General features: G+C 40.4%; 4 long non-coding RNA genes across 6 annotated transcripts in view; 2 read left to right on the top strand and 2 right to left on the bottom strand.

The window, feature by feature from the left end:
* Nucleotides 1-3,349, bottom strand: part of LOC310710688 — a 36,418-nt gene extending 33,069 nt beyond the window's left edge. Inside the window, exon 1 of the long non-coding RNA XR_014528184.1 lies at nt 3,125-3,349. This is a non-coding gene — a long non-coding RNA (uncharacterized lncRNA). The remainder of the gene's footprint in view (nt 1-3,124) is intronic.
* Nucleotides 3,350-4,172: 823 nt separating this feature from the next.
* On the top strand, nt 4,173-9,891 carry LOC310710272. Of its 2 annotated transcripts, none has more exons than XR_014527917.1 (3): nt 4,173-4,394; nt 6,112-6,178; nt 9,154-9,891. It is a non-coding gene; the product is annotated as an uncharacterized lncRNA (long non-coding RNA). The 2 variants fall into 2 exon arrangements; XR_014527918.1 differs by lacking the exon at nt 4,173-4,394 and adding an exon at nt 4,761-5,103.
* On the bottom strand, nt 5,379-12,896 carry LOC310710296. Its single transcript, XR_014527926.1, has 2 exons — nt 12,799-12,896; nt 5,379-5,690 (listed from the first exon to the last, which is right to left on the bottom strand). It is a non-coding gene; the product is annotated as an uncharacterized lncRNA (long non-coding RNA).
* Nucleotides 12,897-12,924: 28 nt separating this feature from the next.
* On the top strand, nt 12,925-20,899 carry LOC310710278. 2 transcript variants are annotated; one of them, XR_014527919.1, is made up of 3 exons: nt 12,925-13,080; nt 14,686-14,828; nt 20,534-20,899. It is a non-coding gene; the product is annotated as an uncharacterized lncRNA (long non-coding RNA). The 2 variants fall into 2 exon arrangements; XR_014527920.1 differs by lacking the exon at nt 20,534-20,899 and adding an exon at nt 19,014-19,373.
* Nucleotides 20,900-24,257: the final 3,358 nt, after the last annotated feature.

Raw genomic sequence — 24,257 nt, 5'->3', positions numbered from 1 at the left:
ACACACAAGTTTGGAATATATCCAGTTGTTACCTTAACACCCGTATGTTGTTCCAATGGTGTAACAGGCTATTTATTGGGGGGGGGGGCAATGATGAGGTTGGCATGACATCAGGCCCAGCCAGCATGCTTTTAGATGACCCATTGAATCCTTTCGCTTCTAAGAGAATGAGAAATTCAATTTCGTTCTCCCTTCAAATAGCTAACCAATGACACCGTCAAGATCCACCCCCTGTTCCTTTGCATTTTTGTAATTGCCTCCCTCATGCCTTCTCATTGGTACAATTGGCTTCCTGCCTGTTTCCTTTCAGGTTGGTCCTAAAAAACAGTTATTGCAATTTGCTTTTAATTAGGAGTTAATGGTTCTGTTAATGTATGTTGCTTTTAATGGCTGTGAGTTAGGGTTTTGTATTTTATAATGGGATTGCTGGCTTGAGATCAAATGGTTATACAGATCTTTCTATTTTAGTACCTTAAAATGACATTATTTCATATTTTTACACCGCTTTGGAATTTTTTGTGCTTTGAAAGGTGGCTAAGAAGTTTCCAAAAGTAAATAAATCACATATTACCAAATTACACATTTAACATAACTTGTAGTCCACTAATATACCAGTTTTTAAGCATTTTGTGAATACAGAACTGTAGTAAAGTCTTATTGAGAAGTAAAGCAGCAAATCTTCATTTAATCTATCACTTAGAATCTGATAAGGCATATAGCTTCTTTTAAGAGTTTAAAGGTACCCCTGACCATTAGGTCCAGTTGCGGACAACTCCGGTTGCACACTCATCTCGCTCTATAGGCCAAGGGAGCATCTATTGAATTTCCTGTTCCTACATGTATTTTATTTATTTGTGTATTTATTCAATTTCTGGTATTTCTTACCCACCCTTCACTCTCAGGTACCAGTATGGGTTAGATAAACTAAAATACAACCACAAAATAATGAATCATCAAAAAACCCAAAAATAATGATAAAATCATAACACACATACAGCTAATAATACATTTACCAGGGGGACAACTACAACATTCTTGCTTCACTTCCAAAGGCCACGGTAAACAGGTGCATCTTAAGTAGCTAATGGAAAATGTAAAGTGTTGTGATTGGTGCACCTCTATGGGGATGGAATTGCACAGTTTTGGAGCCACAGAAGAGATGGCCCTATCAAAAGCCACCATTCCCCGGACCTCTGAAGGTGATAGTGCTAACAGTAAGGCATCATCTGCAGATCTCAGTACAGTGGTACCTCTGACTAAGTACTTAATTCGTTCTGGAGGTCCGTTCTTAACCTGAAACTGTTCTTAATCTGAAGCACCACTTTAGCTAATGGGGCCTCCTGCTGCCGCTGCACCGCCGGAGCACGATTTCTGTTCTCATCCTGAAGCAAAGTTCTTAACCTGAAGCACTATTTCTGGGTTAGCAGAGTCTGTAACCTGAAGCGTATGTAACCCGAGGTACCACTGTACATGAACTGATGCCTATGGAAAGCAGCAGCACTCCTCCAGATATTAGAGACACTTAGGGCTTTACAGACTAACAATCTGGGTAGAAATTTCAGAATAAGTGCAGTAAGAGTACTTGCAGTCATATTGTAGCAAGAGGTCAAACCCTATAAAAACTCCTAAGTCTTTGGCCAACGAGACTCAGGAGCTGGGAGAAGATAGAGTCCAGCGAATATTTTATTACTTAGGAAGCAATAGGTTACAGTCAGATCATTCCGCAAGAACTGTAATCCCCCAGCTAGCGGTCTAGGGGGGTTATTTATAAGTTTCTACACAAAGCCCTTTAATTTCATCCAATCATAGAAGTATTTCACATTACCCCATCCTAATTGTTGGATACATTTCAGGTTAGTATGCTTGCGCAATAAGCACTGGCCATTTCTGCTGACTAGGCTTTGATTCCCACCGTGTCTGTTATGGCCTTCATACAGGAATACATTGTGTTACACAGAGCTGATTGTGCTTTCTAAACCTGTGCGTTTAGCTGCGTGTGTTCTGTGATAAAAATGTTACCTTCTTCTCTTCCCATGGGAAAGGCCTTTTGCATTCTCAGCAGTTTCAAAGCTTTAGCATTCTTAACAGTTTCATAGCTTTTTCATAAATCGATATAGCATTTTCTTAAAGCGATATACTATCAATTTTTGTGGCCCTTGGGGTCCTCCCTCAATATCAGACATTATCCTGGCTTCCATATTCTGCAGCTCTAAATAGTCTAATCCAGGGGTTAACAAAGCATGGGGTAAGTGTCCAAGACAGTTCTGAACAGGAGGCAACACAGTGGTGAACCAGTCATAGCTGGAAAGTAGGCACTCTACTAAGGCCACATGGGGTCTTTCCAGTTAAGTGCAGTCCCATACAGAACAGGCTGCCTCATCACATAGCAAACTTAGGAACTTGAAACACACAGCCAGTCCATTTCTAGCCCCAGGCACAAGTCTAGCACCTCATCTTCTTCCTAATTCAGATAGTATGGGGTGACAGATAGTATATGCCTCCACAGGAAGCACAGAAGATGTAGACAAGCCACCCACATTTAAAACAGGACATTATCATTGCCATGTCTACATATAATGGTTAAAGTACTATGAGATTTGGAATTTAGAACCCCTTTGATATTCAAATGAATTGTGATGTGCTCACTAGAATAAGGAGCACCTGGGAATTCTAGTGGGTGTGATAATCTGGGGAAATTTTCTTATTAATTGTATTTTACTTTGAACTCTGTTTATATTCTGGAGCTGCTTTACACAAACTCACCCTCCCAGTTTAGATTTAGGAGATATTATTTCATCCAGGAGCAAAACGGAGTCAGGCACTTCTTATGTTCAAAGTCTTGGTCTTTGCCGTTCCCAATATGCACCTGACATAGGATATGTAATGAGTGGTGGACCTGAGTCTGTAAATTTCTGAGACTGAATTTGGTGGAAGCATCTCATAAAAAACAGGTGTGGTAAAAGAGTTAATTAGAAGAAATGGATTCTTAATTTGGGGTCCCTACTGAGGCACAAATTGAGGATATATGAACACACTGCCAGATGTGAGGGTGCAAATTGCCTTTCTATTCTATTCTCTATTCACACAATCCTTTTTAGGAGTGCTTTGGAAAATATTTCCCTACCTTTCACTTGCATGCCTTTATAAAGAACCTCTGGAGTCAAGACTTTGTCAATGACATTGCAGCAAAACCTTCCTGGAACTCAGCCATGCTGACAAACACAAGCTGCGTTCTAGGATCTTTAAAGAGAGAGCACTAGAATATCATTCTACAGTGCCTTTTCATTCCAGCTTCTCTGTGGTAGAATGAGAGCAGGTTTAAAACACTAAACTGGAATGTTACTGCCAAGATGTGAGTGCATTTTCTGACTGAAATGTGCAGTTCTGCAACCTTTTTATCCTATTCTGTAATAGAAGGATAGTGAAGCTGCAAGTTTGAGCTTGCCCTGACTGCTGACAAATCTGTTGTCGGTATGGTTGGACTCTCTCTTGACTTTCTTCCCAGTGTAGGTGACCTCTGGCAGTTTAACAACTTCCTGGAAAGATACTGCAAATAAGCATAGAGTAAAGCAGTTTTTAACTTTCAGCTGCTGAGGGCTGTTCAAAGAGGGGGACAGTGAATGTTAAACGGCAATTTTTCAAACAGAAAAAATGTTTTAGGTGGCAGAGTTCTCTCTCCCCTATTGCAATAGAAGTATTATTTTAGATTTAACATTATTTTCCCCTCTCTGTTCTTTGATACTAATATCATCATCATTTGCAGCAGCAGCATAGAAACACTAGGAATCGGAGAATGAAGTGGGTTTCAAAAAAACGAAACAAGGAATTCATACTGTGTTTCATAATGTATAACACCCCAATCCTGAATCTTCTTTGGAGGAAGCCAAATTTGTTTCAGTGGAGTTGCCTTCTATAGTATTAGCACCATAGCCCAACAGTGCAATCAATCCTATGCATAATTTCTCATAAGTATATCCTATCATCAACAGTTTTTACTCAAGTAAGTGTGCAAAGGATTGCAGTCTGAATCAAATCACTGAGGGCCTAATTTGTACACAAGGGCCAGTGTAGTGTAGTAGTGGTTAAGAGCAGTAGACTCCTAATCTGATGAACCGGCTCATCTCCGCTCCTTCACATGCAGCTGCTGGGTGACCTTGGGCCAGTCACACTTCTCTGAAGTCTCTCAGCCCCACTCACCTCACAGAGTGTTTGTTGTGGGGGAGGAAGGGAAAAGGAGAATGTTAGCCGCTTTGAGACTCCTTCGGGTAGTGATAAAGCGGGATATCAAATCCAAACTCCTCCACTCCTCCTCCACAATTGATATAAATGATGTGGCCTGTTCCTGCGTATATGTTTGTGAGCCTAAATTTCATTTCCCTTTCACTTTTGGAGAGGTATTCTATATACTCTATGACATTGGGTGTGTGTGTGTGTGTGTGGAATTACAAAGCTATTTTTTGCAACCATTTCCCCTGAAAAAAACTGAGCAAAACGGAGGGGGTAGGAAGAGAGTAGTTGTTCTTAAAATTGCACCATGTGGCCTGAACCAAAACTATGAGGAGACTGCAGAGAGGAAGAGAGAATTAAAAACCTAAATTCTTGGTTCAAATTCTAGCCTTGTATCCAGGATCAGCCAAATGATTAGGAATATTTCCAAATTAAGGGTGTTTAGCTGAGGCCTAAGATAAGTGAGTGAGACAGGGCCTGTGGCCTGCTTCAGTCTAGTCTGAGGGGAGGCCTCTTGTTTCTTCAGGGTAATGGCAGCAGCCTCTATATTGACTCTAAATGATGGCCTGTGTTTGATTTAGCAACACTTTGAGCCCGTTACAAATACTAATGTCCTCCTGCACCGGCTTAATAAGCTTTACTGTGGAGGATAGCCAACCCAGTCTCCATTGTCCCTGCAGCCCTTTGTATTTATAGCCACAAACTTTTGAATTGGCAGAGCCAAGAGAAACGGCACCATTGTGAGTCTGTGAGGGCCCAGAATCTTTTGAGGGAAGGAACGTCCTTCATAGCTGTAGCCTGTACACAGCCTGCCACGTGTTCTCTTTGAGGGCAGGAATTCTCTACAGAATCAGCTTCTTTGTGTGTTTGCCTGAGGTAAAAAATAATAATAATAAATAAAGCAAAAGCTGTGTAACAGGCTCGTTACAAAAGCGCCTGACTCAAGCTTTGGACAGGTAAGGTGGAGGATGCCTTGACAGGTATGATTTGTGAGAGACTCCTCGGTTGCCAGGCAAGAGGAGAATTAAACAAAGGCCTGTCTTTGAGGTAATGGGATTTGAAGAGAAGGGAGAAGGCAACACAAAATAATTGACTCGGGGAAGAGAGCTGTTTGCAAAAATATGATATAAACAAAAATATAAGCAGTTAACCAAGATGGCACAGACTCTTTATTATTCAGTGTACTTGCTCTTTACATCGTTCAGCACAGGAGTCCAGTAGTACTTTATTTTCCTCTGGAACATCTCGATATCTCAGCGTACAGAGGCTCCTTCATGAGAGAAATAACGGGCCCTGATTCTGTAACATCCACACAAATAGTGCAAGTATTGGGGAATTAAGTCTTTAAACAGAGGAGGGGAGGGAAGTATTCCTTTTCTTCCTTTTCTTTTGCTTCTTGTGAACATGATGGGGACTGAAATCGGGATTTGTCATGCGTTCAATTCAGCTGCAGCTACTAACTTCTAGAGCATGAAAATGACGGCAAGGGAGAATGAGATGGATATGGGGTGTTACTGAGAAATAAGAGCAAGCTAACAAGACCCAAATGTGCTAAGAATGGAGAAAAGAGATGTGTATTTTTACATGAATATGGGAGACAAACTTAAATAACTAAGAACAATGCTTGTGTGTGTGTGTGTGTGTGTGTACCTAATTGTTACGTAGTTGCCAGCATTTCCCCAGACATTTCCATAACATTTCTTACAACTAGAAATGCTTGAAAACTACAGTGTATGACCTCATTTTGCTTAGCATAGCCTTGCTGATCAAATCAGCTGACTTGCATGAGGAGAAAGAAACATATTTGTAAAAAAACAAACAAACATATTTCTGGTATTTTGCTTGTGGGTGTTGCCTTAGCTTGCTTGTTTACTTCTATTTTAGTAACTGCTTGGAAAAATAAGGTAGATTTTCAAAGACATTATAATCAACAATTCCATACAACATAAAGGTAAGTTTGGGGTGATTATTGTTATTTGCACTTAACAGCTAAGCAGAATACTTTATTTTATTACTGGACCATTTAACTTTATCTGCTGGTTATCTTTTTTCCTATTTTAATAAATAAATCACATTTTCCTTACTAAGTACATATTTCAGTCATCACCAGCAGTGGTAGTAATTGTTTCTTTTTTGAGACAAGTGTCATTTGTGCTGAATCAGATATTCTCAGAGAGCAAAGAAGTGAGTTGGTAGTGGGATTTGTTAGGAAGAACAGAGACATTTAGATAATAAATAATAAAAAAGTTAGTGATTGTTGAGAGCCCACTACAGTTTATGCCTTCTTGCAACAAATGTATTAAAAAAAATATGCTTGATCTTATCTGTTAACGTATTTCATAGAAATCAGTCTGCCCATATATATATATATATATATATACACACACACACACACACACACACATACATACACACACCTTCTGGCCTCTATCCCCCCCCCCTGACCTTTAATATCTCCATAGGAGACAACCAGGTTAACTTACTCAGACTTTCCAGAATGTATTTTTCATTGAAGTAAATACATTCTTATGAATATATCCTTGGATTTCTGGAGTAGGTTCATGATGATAAAGCTGCCTAAAGATTTCATTCATGTATATTATTCTTTAAAATAATTGTATCTAAACCTGGCCTTTTCATCCAGATTGGAATTTTCAAGTTAATTAATAATCTTGACACCACATCCACATTCACTGAAGTCTCAAATGAGGTGTACAGTGCAACATCTGCTGTAACACCATGGAATCTGTTTCTATAGATTTGGCTTGAAGATATGGATGAGGTGCTTGCAACAGTGTGGCCAACCATTTGTTTCCCCAACCCTTGACTCTCTTATTAAAGTTTGCCAAGGAGGTATGACCAGATGGATCAAGGGTGTGGTCAACACATCCTTGCAGTAGGGTGTGGTCCTGGCCACCTTGAAAGTGGCAGTGATCCAACCATGCCTGAAAATACAAGCACACCCGGACCTATCAGTTTGTGACAACTACCACAAAGTCACAAATACCCCCTTTTAAGAAAGGTGATTGAGAAGATTTCAGTGCAGCAATTGCAAGTGCTCTTGGATGAAACAGATTATTTTGACCTACTTGAGTTTGGGTTCAGGTCTAAATAAGCCTTGGTTGCCCTGATGAAAAAACAGCGTGGATTGTCAATTAACTTCCAAGCCTGATTCAAAGATAGCCAAACATTGGATATAATGTTCCATAGTTGCAAAAGTTAATGTTGTTCCTGGACTGAAGTAACACTTTTTGGATTCTGTTATTAGATATCTGAGCTGGCATCAAGAAGAGTTTGTTAAATTGACTCCTTCTAAAAAAGTAACTCTAGGATTACTGTATTTTAATATATTGTTGGAAGCCACCCAGAGTGGCTGGGGAAGCCCAGCCAGATGGGTGGGGTATAAATAAATTATTATTATTATTATTATTATTATTATTATTATTATTATTATTTATTATTATTATGAAAAGGTATAGTTATATATAGGGACGCGGGTGGTGCTGTGGTCTAAACCACAGAGCCTAGGGCTTACCGATCAGAAGGTCGGCGGTTTGAATCCCCGTGACAGGTTGAGCTCCCGTTGCTCGGTCCCTGCTCCTGCCAACCTAGCAGTTTGAAAGCACGTCAAAGTGCAAGTAGATAAATAGGTACCGCTCTGGCGTTTCCGTGCACTGCTCTGGTTCGCCAGAAGTGGCTTAGTCATGCTGGCCACATGACCCAGAAGCTGTCTGCGGACAAACGCTGGCTCCCTTGGCCAGTAAAATGAGATAAGTGCCGCAACCCCAGAGTCGTCTGCGACTTGACTTAATGGTCAGGGTTCCCTTTACCTTTACCTTTATAGTTATATATGCTTGCTTTCGAAATGCTTTCATAATTATGGGTCTTCCTATGCAGTAATCATTTCTAAATGTGGTCTTATGTATAATCACAGGTGTACTAAGAAAATATAAATTTATGCACCACAACACTGAAGTATCATGAGAGCAGGGTTGTCATATTTCCAGAGGTAAAAATCCGGACAGCAATTGCCCGCTCATCCCCCAGCTATCTGCTGAGCCTGAACAATCTGAGCCAAAGCCAGAGCCTGGGTTGCCTGCGCCAGAGCCCAAGACAGACCCACACCCAAGCCTGAGCCTGAGCCTGAGCTGCCAGCACGCACACACAAAAATTAACCCCCCCAAACAAGCACATTTGCTTTAAATTTTAAAAATCCCCCATATTGGCATGTAGCCCCCCCCAAAAGAGTACATGTTTGAGATTCCTAGACATATGGCAACCCTGCATGATACCAGACCCCAAAGGCATAATCAATGGAATAATAACACAGCTATCTATAGAAGCCCATTTTAAACCGGAAGCCCACCAACACTGCATTTGAAACTTGTAGGAACCAAGTTGTGTTTAGCTGTGGAGTGAAATGCTTTTATTTTCGTCCCTTGGAAAGAGCTTGTATATCACTTCTTAGACAAGTTGTATTATGCCTAGTAATATTCAAATGCAATCTTGTATTTTGAAAATAAAAGTAAAAATAAATATGAGGAGGAGTCTTCGTTCTCCTTTAACCAGCTAATAAACAGCATAAAAGTGGTTTTAGGTACTATTGCCTATTGGTGATGTATGCCCTCCTAATGTGAGTGTATACAAAAAAATCCCTATTTTATAATATCCTAGCTTTATTAAAGTAGATGACTGTCTACATGCCAGTTTCCATTCTGTCCATATACAAAAACTATATATTTACACATTCAATTTTCATGTTTTGATAATTGGATTTTATTTGTAACACATTCCTTTATAGTTCTGTGTATTTTTGTAGAGATGCTGAAATATTAAAGGAAATTTAATCAGTAATCTGATAGTCTAGTGAATAAAATGCCTTTTTATCAAAACTTATTGAATTAACTCAACTAATTGTATTACTAGGGTGAAGATGGATTGTCTCTGTATCATCTGGGGAATAATTTGGTTCATCATACTGTACTTTATTGGATGGCCCATAAGCATATTCTTAGGAGGACTGTATGGATTTATAGTTCCTTTAACTACTTTGATAGGTCTAGATGATGTTGGGGAATTTTTGTTGAAGGGGGTGCATGTGGGGAAAGTGTGTGCTACTAATGTACGCAGTGGAAAACCTCTCTGTTAACAACGAGACTACCATAATTAGCCAGCATGTATTGTTGTCCAGTGGCAATGAGGTTTTATATGAATATTTGGTTTTCATCAGTAAAGTATAAAGTTCCCAAATTGTATTTGAAACGCAATTCCTATGTATGTTGCATTTGTGTGTAATGCACTGCAACTGGAGAGATCTGAATCAGAACCTCAGATTCTCAAACTGTGAATGTTCAGAAACTTGCATGCAAACAGCTTGCAAATATCTAATCAGAAAGAGAGAGAGTTATGAGATTTGTATTTCTCTGGTTTTGTGTTTTTTGCTTCGTGCCATAAATTATCTACGGTTTAAAATTGAGTCTCTCACTAAAGTGAATTTTGCATCTCTGTATACAGTTAATAATGTATAAATCAATCTGTATTAATTGTTTATTATACTTGATTGGGAATATGCTTTAGAAACCATTGTTTTTGTTTCGGTTCTCTATAATGTAATTATTTAGGTATGTTAACACCATAAGACATAATAAAGCTACCTGAACTTTCTGTTTGTGCACACTGCATTTTAAATTCATATTACTGTTGTTGCTGATAAACCTTTACAGTATTTACTAAATAATATGAAAGGCCTACATTCTATTTATCTTGGAGGAACACATTAAACACAAGATGATCAGCTCAGAAGCCATTATCTATGTCAGATCATGGTTAATGTTATCAGATTGTCTCTTATATTTTCTGTGTCCCTTGCTAAGCTGCAGAGAAGAGTTTCTTCCTTATTTGTCACCCAGTCTGTTGACCTTTTAGAACAAACAATGGTTATTCTAGCTTATGCTCCTGCTAAAATAGGAATTGGGACATTTCATAACATATTGTATCTTATTTATAATATTTCGATAAAGCAAAATTGCAATGCTCAAGGTAGCACCCAACATAGTTTAAAAGCAATTATATAAATTCTTATATAAAAACTATAATCACAAAGGGGGTGGGATGAGGAATCTGTGGCTGTCCAGGTTTCACCGGACTCCAGCTCCCATTTTCCTTGATCATTGACGATGCTGGCTGGGGCTGATGGGAGTTGCATGTCAGGCACCAGCTGGAGGGCTCCCTATCACCAGAACAGCACAACAAAAAGAAGAACCTGAAACAATATAACCACCAAACCTCCACAAGATTCTCCAATCCATACGCCTTCACAAATATGAGGCTTATGCAAATTTCTAAAGCTGGAGATAAACTTACATATACAATCTGCAGGAATTGTTCCTTAATATAACATTAATGCAATACAGAGAAAGCTTTGCTTCTTGTTGCAGAAGTTCTAATACTCCAAACTAATAACCAAACTAAGGGAACCTGAAGCAGAATTTTTGAAGTTGACCTCAGCAGATAGATGGGCCTTTATGGGGAGAGGCGATATCTGGTGTAGTCTTCAGATGACAGTGGGGTTTAAAGTTCTCAACATCACTTTGAATATTGTCTGAAAACGTATGAGTAGCTAGCACAGTTGAGCAGCAGTGTGTTTTCATTTGCCTATGCTTGCCAAAAGCCAGGCTAGAGCTTTTTGGACATTGCTGCAGGTTTTGGACTGCAGCCTCCAGACTATCTTCAAGGAGAGCCCCACATGACAGAACACATAATTTGAAATTGTAAAGCATGGTTAACTTTTGCAAGCTTCTGATTGTCTAGGAAAAGGTATCACATATAAGCTGATAAACTATATTATTGGACCCTATCAAAGCCTGCTTATCCAACGGTAGTGTTCCAGGTTATGCATCCTGATAGTACAACATGCTAACCATAGAGGTAGTTCTATTACATTTGACCTCCCGTCAGGCATCACTTCAATCTGCATGTGCATTCCAATATTAATGCAGCTGTTCTCAAAACAATGTCATTAATTCTACCTCCATGCTAACACTTTTTGCAGTGTTGACACAGGGGAACTGTATATACTACCTTTATACTTTATATGAAAGTGCAGTTTATAAATATTTAAATACTTAACAACTTTTCCCCTTTCTCTGCCCTGTCACTGAAAAGCACAATTAAAGCACTGTACAATTAAAGCACTATCATACCACTTTAAACTCATGACTTCCCCACAAAGAATCCTGGGAACTAGTTAATGGTGCTGAGAGTTTTTAGGATGCTCCTATTCCTCTCACTGAGCTACAGTTCCCAGAGTTTCCTGGGAAGAGGGATTGACTGATAAACCACAATGGGACTTATACCTGAGTGAAGGAAATAAGATTCTCCTCCTAAATCTTAACACCCTTAATAAACTACAGCTCCCAGGATTCTTTTTGGGGAGCCACGACTGTTGAAAGCAATATACTACTATTTTTAAAGTATAGTGTAGATAAGGCTGAAGTTTCAAGAGGAAGGCATAGTGCAGCCATTCCAGCAGTGTTAACCCTCTTCTGAATGTTCTCAAAAAGAAACATCAAAAGGTTAGACAGATAATAGATTGCATATAGCAGTATATTTCTTCTTTTGGACAATGGGCGTGATCTCTGACTATTAGAAAAAAACATTTACTCTGGGTGCAATTCACATTCCTTGGGAAATAAAAGCACGTATTCTCATTTTAATTGGTCTGATATTCATCAATAAGCTTTAGGTAAAAAAAAAAGATTAACTGAAATGACAAATGCAACTCGGGAAAAAAACTTATTAAATAAATAAATGTGAAAGTATATCATTATAAATGAACCATTAGGGAAACAGAATTTCAGGACAGCTTAAGAGAGCATGAAGTCTTAATGTCTTAATGGACTGTGTTCATCTAATTTACAGAAGTCAAATGACATACTGAAATTTCCACTACATATTTTTATTTATTTATTGTTCAATTTATATCACACTTTCCCTCTGAATAACTCCAGGCTCTGTACATGGCTCTCCCGCTCCCCACTCTACCCTCACAGCAACTATGAGTAGGTTAAGCTGAGAGATGGGGACTGGCCCAAAGTCACCCATGACTGGAGGTTTGTCCAAGCGCCCCTGGAAAAGAGACACAGCCCACTCTAAAAAGTCAGTGACATTGCAGAGTAAGGCACAGATAGGAAACCTTTGGCCCTCCAGATGTTGGACTACAACTCCAATTATCCCCAGTCATTGGTTGTGCTGGCAGGAGCTGATGAGAGTTGAGTCCAACAACATCCAGTGTTCATGTGAATAAAATAACTCTCAAGACCGTGCTTAGATTATAGAGAAGACAGACATCCTTTCTTTTTGTACCAGCTTCCCTCAGCTACTGTGTTGATTTGGCTAAAATTGGGGGGTGGTTGGGGAAGGAGAAAGAGGGGTTATAAGGCCTGCCTCTACCTTAACCCCCTCCAAATATTTGGCAGCAGAAAGATGTTTAGGTAACATAATGCACACATACACACCACACCTCAGTTACACACATTACTCTCGGTTTTAGTCCCCATCTTACATAATTACCTATTCTGATCTGTCATGAGCAGGTGCCCTAGTAAGGCTGAACAGGAGAAGTGGAGTGGTACTCTAGTCTTTTAGATTTCCCTAAGTGTGACATCATACTGGTTACTTAGAAACAATGATGCTTTGAACAGCCTGTAAGCATTCTATGAGGGGATGCCTGGATTTTTTTTTGTAAAGTCCTTCTCTTCAAAAGCCTGCTGATGTCTTCAGATCACAGTGAACACCTGAAAACTAAATGAGCCATTTTAAAAGAGAATTGTGGGATATTTATATATATACGAGGTAAGCCATTTATTTATTTGGTGAGAAATGTACTTTGAGTTAAATGGGCGAGTAAAGAATAAGAACAAATAGTGGCAAAGTGGTTTGCAAGTCTGTTGTGCCCTTCATAATAGATATAGTAACCCTGTTTCCAGCAGTGACCTGGTGAGATTTAGTAACCTGGTAAACTGTAAAGACCAGCAAGCATGAATGTTATAGTTGCTTAGGGAACCATAAGCTTGAAGGAACATGATAGTCCCAACATTTTATTTCAACATTAGCAAAGCAGAGAGGTAACACAGAGAGATGTGAAGCCCTATAACAACAACTCTGCCATTTTGTGTGTGTATCCTTTCCCCCCATAAGGACCTAAATGGAAAAATGAAAAAGGCTGGGGGGTGGGGGACAGGGAACCCCCCAAAATTACTAAACTTGGGTTTTCATAGGGAATGAAACATCATTTAAAACCAATTGCAAACCACTGCCTAAATTGGCTTGCCAACCCACATACCTCCATCATACCTGGCTCAGGTTTCAACTTCTTTGCCCTCATGATCCATCCCAAAATGCCTCCATTCAGAATTTTCAGTCTCCTGGATTTGGTAGATGTAAATGAACAGTAGAGTTATGTGTCATCCACATAGTTGACATTTTAACCCAAGGCTCCATATGACTTCTTACAGCAGTTTCACAGGGATGTCAAAATAAATCTGGTCAAAAAGATGTCAGGGGACAAAATAGAACCCTAAGTCATCCCAAAGGTCAAGTCCCCCGACCATTCAAAAAGGATCCAAGCAAAGTTAACTCCATGCCTCTTGAGTCCCATCTTGGCAAGACAGCCCAGAAAGATTGTTTAGGAGTATAATCTGGGAGTTTTTCAAGTGCCTTAATCCTGCAGAAGGATGGCTTCCCCCTTACCTAGGGTCAGACTTGATGTGGCATTGTTCATGTGACCACCATGGTCCTGAACTGGAGTGACCCAGGCGCAGCCAGCTTTTATTCCGAGGCGGACCATAGTAAAGACTTCCTGACTCCGATCTGCCAGCCAGGTTCCACCCCATGATTAAGCAGTTCAAAATTCCAGGGTGGTTGGGTATCCTGCCAGCCCAAGCTGCTGGCTGTGAGAGGTCTGGCTGGCTTTCACCCCTTGGGGACAGTGGGGGGCCACAACCAGCCACCCCTGCCCACCCCCAAGCAGGGCAAGCGGTCATCTCCAAACCATTGCCAAAAGCAGCCTCTTGTACAAAACATTGCAATAGCCCAGATATAATGCCAGTTACAAGAATTCACTGGCTGTCAAACTATGCAGTGTCAATTCTTTCCACTCCATAATTCACATGAACTAACCCCCCCCCAAAAGAAAACTATCAAGAAATAGTGTGGGTCACTTGGTCAAGAAGGATAGTGTCTATTTATCATGAAGCAATGCTAATCAGGGAAAGGCGATAGAAAGGATGCAGATAACATGGTTGATGTGTTTGTATAAACCATACCTACATGAGCCCTCTCACAATATAATTTCATTTGCAGGAATGTTCTGACGGATAGCAATAGTATGTTTTTAGCGGTTTGACACCTTATTTTCATCTGGAACTAATGCTGCTTTAAATTTGGTTTCACTAATAGCATATTTGAAAGGAGCGTGCTTGATAAGCAATGTCTGCTTATGATGAAGGAGAAGAGGAAGGAGACCCATATGAGGACATTACCGAGCCAAAATCAGCTGCTGCTGAATCACTCCTGCCTAAGGAACCTGAACCTGCTCCAAGGTATAGGCTCTTAGTTTTGGTACAGAATCTCCACATTTCATGCATTCCATTTCATGTACAGAACGATGTGTTAATCCTAATCTAACAATATATTTCAGGCAAGAAGGTAAGTACCATATTCAAAACATTTTAAAGACAAATCAGAATGCCATGTCTTCAGGATTTACAGTGCCAATTTATGCATGTTTATTCAGGAATAAGCTCTACTAATACGTCCTGGCAAAGAGCTATATATGGCAAATGTGCCTTAAACTGCAATTCTATCCATATGTACCTGGGGTAAGTCCCATTGAACTTAGTGAGGTTTATTTCTGAGTAGACATATATCAGATTGCACTGATGGAAACCTAAGCAGCTGGAGAGGAAAACGAGTTTCTCATTTTTAGCTGACTTCCGTGGGGGTTCAAAACATTTTGAGACTGTATAATTTGCAAGGTATATACTATAGAATATAAATAAAGTTCTTATCTTAGTACTTCTAGACAAGTTACAGTGGTACCTCTGGTTACATACTTAATTCGTTCCGGAGGTCTGTTCTTAACCTGAAACTGTTCTTAACCTGAAGCACCTCTTTAGCTAATGGGGCCTCCCACTGCTGCCACACCGCCGGAGCACGATTTCTGTTCTCATCCTGAAGCAAAGTTCTTAACCCGAGGTAATATTTCTGGGTTAGCAGAGTCTGTAACCTGAAGCGTATGTAACCTGAAGCGTATATAACCCAAGGTACCACTGTACATATTACATGTTACCTGGATTACTAGAGGAAATGGCAGAATGTGATATAAACTGTAGATCAAAATCTGCAATCCTATGAGCTGGGAGAAAGCATCAGTGAAGTGAGTAGACCAATACATGGAGGGTAATGCTAGCAATGCCTACTAGTAATGATGGCTGTGCTCAGCCTCCACAGTTGGCAAAACCGCCTTCTGAATACCAGTTGCTGGAAAATGCAGACAGGGAGTGTTCTTGTGCTTGAGTCCTGTGTGTGGGTTTGCCTCAGGCATCTGATAAGTCACTGTGAGGACAGGATGGGGCACTGGCTTGATCCAGCAGAGGTTTTTCTTACATTCTTAATTACCTTCATCATGCATAGAATTGGGCTATGACTCTCATTACCTGGATCCCATTTCTGAACTATGTTTAAGCAAAGGGAGAGAAATAATGAGTAGTCTATATAAAGCTGTGCATGTCTACTAAGAATTGAGTCTCACTGTGTTCAGTTAGTCAATAGAGCATGAGACTCTTTATCTCAGGATTGTGGGTTCGTGCTTCATGTTGGGCAAAAGATTCCTGCGATGCAAAGGGTTGGACTAGGTGACCCCTTGCAGTCCCTCTCCCAGCTCTACAATTCTATGATTCTATGAAAATGTGCTATGAAAAGAGCAGCAGCAGCAAAAATCTGCTAAAAATGCATAATGATGTGTGTGTGTGCTGAACATGGTGTCCAAGATGTAAAAGGAACATAACTTGAAGAATGGTCAAGACGATAAAATACTAGTTAAAACTTTGGTATCTTCCAGTATTTTGTGTGCCTTTCTTTGTTCGATGATAGAAAAGGTTATTTTGGCTTAATATTGATAAAATTCAAGGAAATGGCTTTAATAAATAAATAAATCCTGCACAAAGCAACTTGCTCATAATAGCAGCATTTCTTGTTAGATTTGCCCTTGTACATTTGAATTCCATTCATGGGAAAGATATTGAAAGAGTGCTGCTATGCTCAAGTCTTTCTTGCAGGTTTCCCATAGTCATCTGGTTGGACACTGCGAGAAGAGGATGCTGCAGTAGGTGGGCAACTAGCCATAGTTGTCCCACAGAGAGAGATTCGGACTGAGTCTCAGGGTCACATCTGCCACCCCTCCTTTTCAATCCCCTCACTGTGCCATGATCCAAGCATCATTTTAGAGGGCTCAGTACACAATTGTAATGTGGGTCCCCTCCTAGATACAAGCAATGATTCCATCCAATACATAGAATTTCATTACTCACAGGAAAGAAAAGTTTATATTTTAAAATTCTAAAATTACATCTTCCGCATATCTGAAAGTAAACCATGTCCCACAAAACACCACACTCTTTTTGCTAATTAAAAAAAGAAAGAAAACCTGGCTTGAAGAAGAGTTCGACAACCCTTGCTGACTATTTTGTAACTTTTGGCTGGTCCAAAATAAATAAATAAATAAATGTCCTGTCAATGTTTTGTCAAGGATGATGGCAAAAGGTGTATCTGCTTGGAAAACTTTGCTTGATTGGTTCTTCTTTTATTATATGTTCCACAAGCAAATATCTTTTGTGATATTATTAAGTGGTTTATTTAAAGAAAATATTGTGTAGCTGTAATGAAAACATTAATATATATATATATTTAAAACAGTTAGGCTTTTATTTTGTTTTGTTCTAATGAACAAATATGAACACAAGCATTTTCCCACTGCACAATCATGAAATATCTAAAAACAAAACAAAATAGGTGGTTTAGCCATTCTTGCCCCCCTAGCAGAATGATGGCAGGCTATAGCAGCACTGGCTCTTATGGTCTTTTTGATGAGTGACCCTTATTATTATGGCACTTTGTCCTGCCTTTCTGTCTGTGCACAAGGAACACTGTAGAGTGGCCTTCTGCCCTACTTTCCGGTTCTTTAGTGACTTCTTTCTGAAGGATTGTCTTGTCCAAAGAACTATACTCTTTTTCTGTTTAAATTATTGCAATTATTTAAGAATTTGCATCTGTAAATATATATCACCATATGCAATTTTGATGCAAATAAGTGTCCTCTTTTTTGTGTGGTGGCATTAAAGTATCTAGTGGCCACCTTAGAATTCTTGAACTGGTAGGTCCTGAGAGATCATGTCACCTGGGGAAGCACACATTTCTGTCTCTCAAAAGACAAGGGCTGGTGTAACTGCACAAACCTACTTTCTCTAGGACAACAATTCACTGTTCAGAATCATCAGAATGTTGCCTGCACTGCTTCTTAGCACTCCAGCAAATCCAGACAATGGGGACATAAAGGGAAATCAATTCCTAGAAACATCTTCAAGCATAATAATCAATTTAGCCTTTCTCCCCCCACACACCTTAGTAATGATATTGCACCCTTAGCCAGACTCCTCTCCACACCTTACCCTGCCCACATGGTAGGACCCTGCTCACTTCAAGGAGCAGTAGACAAGTGAACATCGTTATCTGAATGTGGGGGTCTTCCCTGATGTTGTGTGATTATGCCCTCCTTAAAATGGAAAAGGAACAATCTAGGCTCATCTTTTTTTATGGAGACAATCTTCTGCACAGCCCCTTTATTATCATGAGCCAAACTCTGAAGCTTGTCAGAGTCTCTGCCAGAACTGACCCTTATAAGCAGACATTCTGCAACCCTGAGCTACATTCAGCTTGGTGGCATTCCTAGATAATGTGTCCAGGGCATGGCCTTACAGAGGCTCTTTAAACTTTTTCTCGACCCTTGAGTTGCCAAATGGGACAGGTGCCCTGATCCGGAAGAAGATGGAGCCACCAAGAAACAGAGATGGGAAGGAGCTACTGTGACAGCCGAGCGCAGTCCCTGGTTGCCTTGGCAATGCAGAACTGAACTTTACTTGAGGCAGCCCAGGAAGCATTATAAGAGTTGGGAAGAGACCTGGGCCCAAACACAGTTTACCACTTGTGTCAAGTGAATGCCGCTAGTCCTCTTCCTAGCCCATATATTTCACATATACCTGTGTGATGCAGTGGTTAGAGTATCAGAGAAGAATTGCTGTGGCTGTGGCTTCACATTTCCACTCAGCTATGAAGATCACATGGCAATGATGACTCCTTTGTCTTAGCCTAACTGTTCTCACAGGATTGTTCTGAGGGTATTATGGAAGGAAGGAAAAACCATAGGAAGAAATGATGGATGGAAATATAATTAAAATAAAACATGGAGGGAGGGACAAGGCAATTGGAGTTCATGGAGGCAAAACACTGATGATCTATCAAGAAGTCGCTTTAAATCAGATTATTGCAGACTACAAAAGGAATCCTAACTTTGAATCGTCTGAATCTGCTGGAAAAGCAGTTCATCTGCTTGATAATATGTTTGCGTATTCTTGGCTGGAAAACCTGTTTCCCCCCCTATGTGAAATCACAGTAGAAATGTACTTTAAAATGCTTCAAACTGAAATCTTTTTGTTTCTTTATTGTGTCAGCACCCCACAGCCGCCAGCTGGTAGAATGGACTGCTGCTGCCTTCTGTGGAGTATCATCTGGTTGGTGGTGCTGGTGGCTTTTGCTTGGCCCTTGAGTGTGGCTATGGCAGCCCTTTATGGATTTGTATCACCCATGATTACCCTAATAGGACTTGATGATATCAGTGAGTCTCTGCTACAAGCAGTACATGTGGGACGAGAGTGTGCTCAGAACGTCAGAATGGGCAGGCCTATTGCTTGAAGAAAAGATCTCGCAGCATTAGGTGTCCCTTCCCTTTACCTGTATCTTATCACGAGTGCTGATCTGTAATTCTTCTTTTTCAACCATCTATATTAAAAAGTTCTTATTTCACTATAAAATTGGTTTCATGATATTTTTACCTATCCGCCATTTTAGCCTTCACCACTATATAAATAATCTAACCACTGCAACTTAAACTCTTGCAAAGACATCATCAGTTGAGATGGGCAATTTGCTTATTGATGCTTTAATTGATCAATACCAAAGTGGATTTTAGTGTGTGCATAAGAGGACATATTTTACAGTGTGGACTGTGCCTAAAGCAACAAGATTTGGCTCCACACTGGTAATAGATTTGGCTCCACACTGGTAAAAGGGGAGGGTTGATATCTTTTTGTAGAACCAGCTTCTGTTGGAGACATTGAGCATTTCCACATGGCAGATTCTGGTAGGTTTGGTGCTGCTTGTGGATGCAAGCTTTGCGCAGTGTCCATGTGACATTGTCATCATCAAAATGCCATCCTACATTCTTTTCCCATTTAATCCAGATTTACCATTTCTGCAGAAAATCCAGGAAGTGAGAAACACAAGAAGAGAACCTGCCATTTTCATGCCAACTAGTGAAACATGTTTAAGTGGCAGGAGTGGGGAAGAAATTAGATTTAGTTTACATTTTAATACAGAGCTTCCTAATTCGTACTTCCTAAAGCAGTAAGCAAACCAAAACACAATTATCCCTCGAAGTTTGCAGTTGTCTGAATTTGGCAGTGCAGTTCTTCAACCATATAATGTCTATACAAATGTTATATTAGGGACAGTGTGTATAGAAATGCACATATTTTTGAAAGTGACATTCAAAAATGCATTATATTTTGGGAAATTGGTTGCAAAAACATATATATCAGGAAAAATTGCACACAAAAATGTGCATAGCAGGAAGAATTTGAACTAAAATTCTGAAAAAAATTAATGAGGACTTTTAATGAAGAAAAATAATTTGCCAGCTGACATAGAAATGTGGAGAACTGAGCTCAAAACTAGAAAAAGGAGACACTGAGATTGACAGATTTGTCCATCCCTGGGAAATAGTAAACCCAGATTAAATGGGAAGGAAATATGGGATGGCATTTTGATAGGGATGGGTATTGTGTGGACCCTGAGAAAAACTTCATTGCTGGAGCATTTTAAGAAAAAAGAAAAAAATGATACATGATTTCAGTGTAGAAATGTATTTTAAAATGCTTCTGACTGAAATCTTTTTGTTTCTTTATTATGCCAGCCCAGCACCACCACCCACAACTCACTACTGCTGTCTTCTGTGGAGTATCATCTGGCTGGCTGTGTTGGTTTCTTTTGCTTGGCCCCTGAGTGTGGCTCTGGCAGCCCTTTATGGATTTGCATCACCAATGGTTACCCTGTTAGGATTTGATGATGCCACTGGATCTTTGCTGCAAGCAGTAAATTTGGGAAGAGAGTGTGCTCAGAACATCAGAACTGGCAAGCCCATCATTTGAAGAAAAGATCTCACAGCATTTTAGCATTCCATTCTTTCACAAGCATCCTTTATATGTATTTAGCACTAACAGTCCACCTGTATCTCTTCTTTTGACCATTCACATTAAAAAGTACTTAATTCATTATAAAAGTGGCGTTATGATATTTTTACCTGACCCATCCTTTTAGCTTTTGGCATGTAAATATACTAACCAGTATAACTTAAAAACTAGGACCCTACCCTGAAAGGTCTTCACAAGCACACATGCCAGCTGTGAAGTGTAACTTGCGCTTGAGTCCCCTTTAGTAATTTAGAGACAAGGGTAAATGTTGGTCCAAATCCTGAAAATTCAATGTCCCTAAATTGTACAAGTCCCCAGTTATGGGGACTGGAAAGCCCTATTTTGCCAATCCAACTCACAATTACAAATGCATGATGCAAACACATTTCCTGATGCCTCTCAGGTGCATCATTGGTGCCCGATCAGTATACCTCTCCATGACTTTTAAGGAAACCACCTGCAGTGGAGAGTTTGCTTTAAGCACAAAAGCTCATGGAATCATAGAATTGTAGAGCTGGAAGGGACCTCGACGCCCATGTACTCCAACCCCCTGCAGTGCAGGAGTCTCAACTAAGGCTCTTAGATCCCTGGAAGCTTGTAATCATGCGAGGGGAAATGCCTGAACTGGGCTAGAGATTATGCCAGTATCTAGAAGAATTTGTGCATTCCTATATTTTATAGGGGGACCATTTCAGAGAGAGAGACATCCCTGTGTTCCAGACTGTGGGTCAAGCATTGGCAATCTGTTGCCCATCCAGGTGTTATTGGACTTCAACAGCCTTCAGCCCCAGCCAGTGTAGCCAATGGTCAGAGAAGAAGGGAGTTGTAGTCCAGCAACATCTGGAGGATCACAGATTCCCCTTCCCTGCCATAACAACAAGTCATCTTAAAATACACCATTTTCTCCTATTTGATCGTATTTATACATGAGAGTAGGCCCTTTTGAATCATGCTGTGAGTCTTTACTCTGCCTTCAGTCTTGAAATAATGTCCCAGATGGCAAGGATGAGAACTAGAGGCAGGGAAAATCCAAGCCAGATGTGGTGGTGTCTCTTTGAAGTTGGTCTAGCAAGAAATTTATTTAGATAGAAGTTGTGGGTGTCTTGCAGTAGTGCAGTGAACTCCTAACTCTTAGTCAAGGTAGCTGATCTGGGGAAGATGAGAGAGGTTTGTGGAGGGCACCTCCGGGAACCCCGCTCCCAAGATGACAACTCATCTAATGTCACATAGAATGAAAGTCTCATAGAAGGAGAGTGTCGCTCTAAAGAAGAGGGGAATAATCCCTTATAAGGGACCGTGAGTCTCATGCTTAGAATAGGCTTCTGAGGGTGGGTAGGTGGAGATTTAGGGGCTCCTGGAAGTGAGTGATTGGATCATTAGAAGAATCAATTTATTTACATCTATTTGTTATTAATTTAATTTATACCCCTCCATTTTTCACAAAGGAGCCTGGGGTGGCATATAGCTTTATGTGAGATAGGGGGATGTAAACTGCATTGCTGACTTGCCTGCTTGATGTGAAGGTTCAAGATGCCATGCTCCATCAAGGTAGGCCGAGCAGTAGTCAACAGTCAAGGTGCACATTAGCAATGACAGGGCAGGGTAATTTAGATATACAGTCCTGGAAACAAAATTTAGGTGGCTAGGTAAGAAGTTGAAAGTCAGAATCCCCAAGATAGCTTTCTTAGAAATGCTATCTGTGCCAGGTGATTAGCTGAACTAATGCAGAGCTATGGGGCCTCGCCTCAACATGTAGAAGGTGTCAGGAAAAGGGGGCTGGATTTCTTAGGCACTGGAGAACTTTTGGGCACCACATATGACTGCTTTATCCAATATGGACAATACAACACTCTCATACTGATATCCAAGTGGAAATGCCCCAAAGTGTCCCTTATAGACAAAACCCCATGACCTCATCATGTACTCTTGAATACAGACATGTCAAAGCAGTTGGTTTGAATATGTATGCCGTCAGCTTTTCCGCATTTCCCATGGAACAGAAGATTTGCTTCTGGTAGCACCTGAGGCCCTATGGCTCCATAAATAAAACAGCTGTCTTTGTGGATATCTGTCACTTCAGAACTCACAGGAAGAAGGGAAGCTGTACATTAGTTGTACACTTTAGTTACAAATGCCTAGCAGCTCTTTTGGGAGATGTTCCAGGCCATTCCAATCTCTAATCATTCACCTCCTTATGATCAGGTTAACTTCTTCTGTGCTGAATTGGCAAGAGCTGATCTGGTATTTTTGAAAACAAAGGGTGGAATTCAATGTAGCGCTAAATGGGGTGTGCTCAAGGGGAACAAGATCTGCTTGCACAACAGGACTGTCTCCTCCCCTTGCGTGCACCCTAAACGTTCTCTGGAATTTTCCCAACCCTCCAGTGCAAATTTAGGGGGGCCCTGGGGGTGGTAAGGAGAGGAAAGGGGGGAAAGCCCTGTTGTGTGAGAGGAACTATGCAACAACATAGTTGAAAAACCTGACTCTTCCAGTGCCTTTTCGATCCCAACATTATATAACCCTGAAGCAGTGGCGTAGCGTGGGGGGTGCAGGGGGGGCCGGCCGCACCGGGCGCAACATCTGGGGGTTAGGGTTAGGGGGCGCAAATCCACGGGTTAGGGGGCGCAAATCCATGGGTTAGGGGGCGCAAATTACTTGCCTTGCCCCGGGTGCTGACAACCCACGCTACGCTCAAGTAATGTTTTTGTTTGTTTATTTGTTTGTTTGTTTCCTGTTCACCAGCCACTGTAACATCACTTTATGGCAGGAAGCAGTAGGATTTTGGCCATAGGAATGGGTCCTTTGGGAAAGGCTGTAATGGGGCAGATTCCATTTTTTTATTTACACACATTAACTTACCATTCTACTCAACAGAGCTTTTATAACGAATGGTTCAATAAGTGGATACTTCCAAGGGTTTGAAGGTAATAAATGGATAGTTTTGATTTCTGCTGTCCTTTCAGTAAAGTTCAAATTCACCATCTCCATCCATAACACCCCCCCAGAAATGCCTTTGTGTGCTGTGGAAAGGCTCCATTGCTTATATTCTCTTGGGGTGAGAGGAAGTTTGGTATCTATATATTTCTAGAGACAGAAAACATTTCTCCATACAATTCTGTTTTGAGGGAGAGCCAGTGTGCTTGGGGTTTTGTTACAACTTCTCTAATACTTTGTAAATTGTTATTAGCTCCAACACTGAGGATAGGCTGAGGAGAAAAACCAAAGCAGGATTAGCATCCTGAGCTAAATTCCTCATTGACTATTTACACACCCAGTGTTTCATCTGTTATAAGGTCAAAGAACACCTAATTCCTCTATTTGGTTACAATACCCCAAAAACAATGTTGTTAAGGTTCCCAGTAAGATTGTATTTCAGAGAAAATAATCTGAAAAAGGTGCAAGTTTTGTAATTTCTTTTATGACAGCACACACCGCTTTGCAACATCT

Source organism: Podarcis liolepis (assembly GCF_965112155.1).
Source record: "Podarcis liolepis genome assembly, chromosome: 1".
NCBI lineage: Eukaryota > Metazoa > Chordata > Lepidosauria > Squamata > Lacertidae > Podarcis > Podarcis liolepis.
This window is presented reverse-complemented; position numbering and strand designations above follow the sequence as displayed.